Here is a 6,000-nt window from a genome sequence, read left to right as displayed (position 1 = left end):
TGCTCGCTTCAGTGCATGGCTGCCAGCCGCCATCTTGGCTGACAGTTAATTTGCATATACTCACTGATTAGCCAATGAAAAGGGTAGCGGTCGTACGCTAATTACCATGTTTCTCTTTTATTAGTGTAGATATGCATGAAGTTATATGATAAACTGTGTGAGCCACCCTAGAAATAGGTTATTATTTACCTTACCACTTAAAATTAAAACATCAAAAATAATTTAAAAAGTATTTCAATAGGAAGAGGTTTTGTATGCATGTGGATTGGAGAATTTTCTAGTAATCAATAACAGTGATGAACAAGGTTTGCTTGTGAATTATTCCCACTGTTAAAGTATCCATTTATCTATAAACAAGTTTTCTAGTAGTTCAGCTAGAAACTCAACTTTTCTATCAAATGCAGGAACAAATTCAGATTGTTCTCAAGATCTGCTTCCCCTTCTAAGGAAACATTAATCTTCAAAACCTGATTATAAACTTCCTTTTGTTTAGGCTTGATTCTATTCTCAGATATGGAGATGAATCCAAGTATTGTTCCATGGCAGTCAATTATGGTGACTGCACTTCAAATGCAACAGAACGATTTTCCAGGAGATTCAGATGCATTTGTTAGTGAGGAAAATAAATTTTGAGATTCCATGGCTATAAAAGATGTGAAATGGTTAAGCTTCCAGTTCTATCATATCAACGTTTTTCAAAAAGACCTGATGTTTTGTCAATATTGATTCAAGCTTCTCATTGTCACTGGAGTAAAAATAATAAAGTTCCTTTGCTGCATGGATGTGAAGGAAAAAAAGTTTGATTTATTCTTCCATTATCCAATGACAGCTGTTACAAAGCAGAGAATAAAAATGGCAATTAAATGCTTGGTTTAAGGGGAAATATATGAGACTGTGTAAGAATTTAGTGAGTGGAGACTAAGGTCTAAAAATCCTATATAATAAAGAGCTAATATGCTAATTAGATCGGATGGCAGAATGACCTTACGGAATGACCTTCCGGAATCACCAGTGGTCAAAGGTAGGGCTGCGAGGCAGCAGCTGAGGTGGCTGGGGCTGCAAGGACCAAGGCAGCTGGGGCTGCGAAGGCCTACCTTGCAAGAATTTTGTGGATTGGGCCTCTAGTAGAAAAATAAAATAAAATACTAAAATCTAAACATCTCACTTCAAAGATTAGAATAATGTACTCATTTTCTTATAACAAATACTTTTTATTTTTTTATTTTTAAAAACATATTTTTATTTACTTCAGAGAGGAAGGGAGAGGGAGAGGTAGAAAATCTATGATGAGAGAGAATCATTGATCGGCTGCCTCCTGCATGCCCCGCACTGGGGATCGAGCCCACACCCAGGCATGTGTCCTAACCGAGAATTGACCCATGACTTCCTCATTCATAGATTGAAGCTCAACCACTGAGCCAAGCTGGCAAGGCACAAATATTTACCTTTTTATTATTTATAATTATGGTTACAAGCCACATAAGAGTTTAATGTAAGATAAACATGCAGAACAATTTTTCAACTTTAAAAATAATGAATGGTAAGATACATTTTAAAATTTACAGAGAAATTTTATAAACATTATTTCATCAATTGATTAGATATATGTTAGAATAAAACTATAACCATTCCATTTTATAGGGGTAGAAATCCAAGGGCAGTAAAGTTTTGTGAATTTCCAATTATGTTTTCTCAGAGATGATGCTAGAATCCAGCCTTTCTGACCCTTTATATTTTCTCTCTCTCTCTCTCTCTCTCTCTCTCTCACTCTCTCTCTTACTCTCTCTCTCTTTCTCTCTCTCTCTTATTCACTCATCCACTCACTGTGTTGCTTTGGTAATGATAATTTACTATTGCTAAACTTTATGTAATGAGTGTGGCAGTTAGAGTAAGAATAAAGGTACATGTACTTAATAAAATTGTTTCAGAATATTTTAAAGATATATAGCCATTTAAATAAAACTAACAAAAGATAAATTTGATATGGTTTATGGACAATAATATTTTGAATTGGATATTTAATATTAACATTAACAAAACTAAAATCACATATATAGTTACAAATGGGTAATAAGTAATTGTTTACTTTATGGACTTAAAATACAAGAAAGAAGAAAATAAAAGAGAACTAGTTTCACCCCTGTTCCAATTTAGAGGCATTTATTCATATATTTTACAAACACTCACTATGTGGGAGACACTGCAAGATGCTAAAGATAAAATGAGCCCCACGGCTGCCCTCAGGGAGATTACAGTCTAATAAGGAAAACAGATCCTAAATGAATGAGGGCAAGTGATAGCCAGAGAAAATGCAAGCTGCTCTTGGAATCTACAGGCCATAAAATTCAACTAGTCTTGAAAATGCGGCGGAGGGGAGGGAAGATGATTAGAAAAAAATTAGGAGGCATCAACCAGAAAAAGTAGGAAGACCATGTCTAGAATAAGAAATGGCAAAGTAAATTAAGCAATGCATGAAATAAAAACATCCATTTCAGGAAATGAAAGATGCCTGGCATTGGATAGATATTAAATGACAAGTAAGGAGGAAGCATAAATTGAGCATGAAAAGAGATAGGAGAATCTACACTAATAAAAGACAAACATGCAAATTGATTGTACCTTCACTACGCCTTAAGCCACGCCCACCAGCCAATCAGAGTGACTATATGCAAATTAACCCAACCGAACCCGGACCCTGGCGGGAGGGAGAGTCTCCCACACAGTACAATGCTAGGTAGCTTTCCCCGCAAGCAAACCTGATGGGAAAAGCCAGCTTTTCCACGAAGTTCGAGTCAGGGCTGATTATTTGCTTCACAAAAGGATTCCACAGAGGGCTCCTTTAAATAACCAGCTCAGAGAGAAAACGTATAATGCGATGAAGTGACAGGAAAACTTTTTCCAAAAGCGCATCTCTTCATCTGTGTGCATGGAGGGATGTAAGGATGTGTTTGCAGCTGTCAGCGTTACACAGGAGGGTTTGGGGCCATATACCCATTGGGGACATCGAGGCCGGCGTGTAGCTGTGGCATTTGTTGGGCAGCCCTGCTTCACCCCTGATTCTGCTGATCCCCTCAATTGATCCAGGGGTGATCAGGCAACCAGATAAAACCCTCCCCCTCTGACGGAGGAGCTGGTGGATGTCAGGGCCTCTCTTTGTCCTTCCTGGAGAAAGTGGCGCCACAGCCACTAGAGCAGTGGTTCTCAACCTGTGGGTCGCGACCCCTTTGGTGTTCGAACGACCCTTTCACAGGGGTCGCCTAAGACCATCCTGCATATCAGATATTTACATTACGATTCATAACAGTAGCAACATTACAGTTATGAAGTAGCAACGAAAATAATTTTATGGTTGGGTCACAACATGAGGAACTGTATTTAAAGGGCCAGAAGGTTGAGAACCACTGTCTAAGGCAGTGATGGCGAACCTATGACACGCTTGTCAGAGGTGACACGCGAACTCATTTTTTTGGTTGATTTTTCTTTGTTAAATGGCATTTAAATATATAAAATAAATATCAAAAATATAAGTCTTTGTTTTACTATGGTTGCAAATATCAAAAAATTTCTATATGTGACACGGCACCAGAGTTAAGTTAGGGTTTTTCAAAATGCTGACACGCCGAGCTCAAAAAGTTCGCCATCACTGCTCTATCCTATATAATAAAAGGGTCATATGCAAACTGACCCTAACAGCAGAACTACTGGGAATGACTGATCACTATGACACACACTGACCACCAGGGGGCAGACACTCAATGCAGGAGCTTCCCCCTGGTGGTCAGTGCACTCCCACATGGGGAGCTCTGCTCAGCCACAAGCCAGGCTGCCAGCTGCCAGCACAGCGGTGGTGGTGGGAGCCTCTCCCGCCTCCTCAGCAGCGCTAAGGATGTCCGACTGCAGCTTAGGCCTGCTCCCCGCTGGCAAGTGGACATTCCCTGAGGGCTGCTGGGCTGCCAGAGGGATGTCTGACTGCCAACTTGGGCCTGATCCCCCAGGGAGTGGGCCTAAGCCAGCAGGTGGACATCCTCCAAGGGGTCCCAGACTGCAAGAGGGCATAGGCACAAATTTTTGTGCACCGGAGTCTAGTCAGATAATATAAGAAAATGATGTTAATGTTTGGTATTTCTCTTAAGGGCAAAGAGAAAACAATGATTTATGTTAAGCAGCAAATCCAAGTGAACTAATTTGTGTTTTTAACAAAACTACTGTGGCTGCAATCCTATATAATAAAGAGCTAATATGCTAATTAGACCTGACGGCAGAACCACCTTCCGGGATGACCTTCCGGAAGACCAGTGGGTGGGGGGCAGGGCTGCGAGGTGGCCTGGGCTGCTGTGAGGGCCAAGCCCCTTGCACGATTTTCATGTATCGGGCCTCCAGTGTGTATAATAAATTAAAAAGGGCAACTCATAAAATTTCTCATTGGTAAACTGTTTACATTAGCAAATTTTTATAGATGTGATTTTGAATCACAGTATTTTGGAATTTGCCTTAGTTCCACTATTCTTTATAATCTTTTTGATACTGAGTTATATGTCAGTTTATATTTCTCATGACATTTATGGAATTGTTTTCTTATTGGAGAATTGAGAAATAAAACACTGCTTTATTCTCTGCCTGTAACAAAAATGGCAAAAGTAAAGATATACCAAAAGGTCCACATATTTTGAGAAAGTTAAGGAAACAATATTGATATATGTTATTAATATTTAGACTAGCTATGTGCCTTTAATTGTTTAATTACTACTCATCCCCTAGATCCCATCTCAAATAGCATTTGTTCAGTATATTATATCTGTCTGCATATGTTCATGCTCCTATATTGCTTTATGTTATAATAGTTAAGGTTTGATATTATACCTTTATGTTAATAAGTATTAGGTTATCATATGTCTCCTCTACTTGAAGTCTAGCTCCAGGTCTGGTTTTATTCACCTAATATCATCACACCTAACAATTGTTTAAAAATATTAGAAACTCCGTAAATTGTTTCTGATGAATATACTTTAAGGATATAGTATAGTACTTGAGTTAGAATTGGCTGTGTATGCTTTATCTAGGTGAAAATGTTTACTAGTAAATGGAGTCATTTTCATAAAAATTTAAAATATATTGAAAATGTTTGCTTTCTCATACCAAAAGGAAAAAAAAAGATAAAATATGACGGGCCCACTTTTCTTCTATACCCCCTTTATTGTGAAGTGTATTATCTCCTCTTTAAATTTTCTCTTTATCAGTGAATCTCTTCTGGGTTTTTCATGATTAAGAAAGCAGCTGCATTTCAAATCCTATTTCCTCTCTTTCAGTTTGCAACAACTACTGTAGGGCTGGCTGAAAACAAGGTTGCTTCAGAAAAGAACACTAAATCCTGATGTGAAGGAGAGAAAAGAGGACATTTAATGCTAAAATGTGAAGGCCAATTCTGAATGAGAGATTAATCTATACAATCTCTTTGGGGGGGGGGATATATCCCATTTCTGAGCTCCCATTTTTCTGAATCTTAGTATTTATAAAACAAAACAACAATGTCTGACAGACACTGAAGCCTGATATTCAATAATATGTATTTGACTGAAAATTTGAATTATTTCTGATGTACACAATGTCTCTCTAAATATTGAGAGAGAATACATCTCCTGAATACCAAAAAGCCAGAAATATAATAAAACTTGTTATAATTATCACAAACGATGGAAATGTAAACATGAAAAAGATCAGAGTTGTAGAGGCAGACCCTGCTATTTTTCAAGCATATAAGGCACTACTTATATGCACTGATTTACTACTTAAATTCACAACAAAGATGGTAGATGAATTCCAAATCATTGGGTAGGAGTTTTCTATTAAGATGATGCTCCAATTAACTAACCCATTTTGATTGTAATTTTAAACCTATTGCCATCGGAGAAATAAATGCATGGATGGTGTTTCTCTGTTGCTAGTGGGAGCCTGGTTCTTGGGGTACTGCTGGAATAAGCATTTCCAGAGGCCCCCATGAAA

This window comes from Myotis brandtii, unplaced genomic scaffold (genome assembly GCF_000412655.1).
Source record: "Myotis brandtii unplaced genomic scaffold, ASM41265v1 scaffold52, whole genome shotgun sequence".
NCBI classification, from domain to species: Eukaryota; Metazoa; Chordata; class Mammalia; order Chiroptera; family Vespertilionidae; genus Myotis; species Myotis brandtii.
This window is presented reverse-complemented; position numbering follows the sequence as displayed.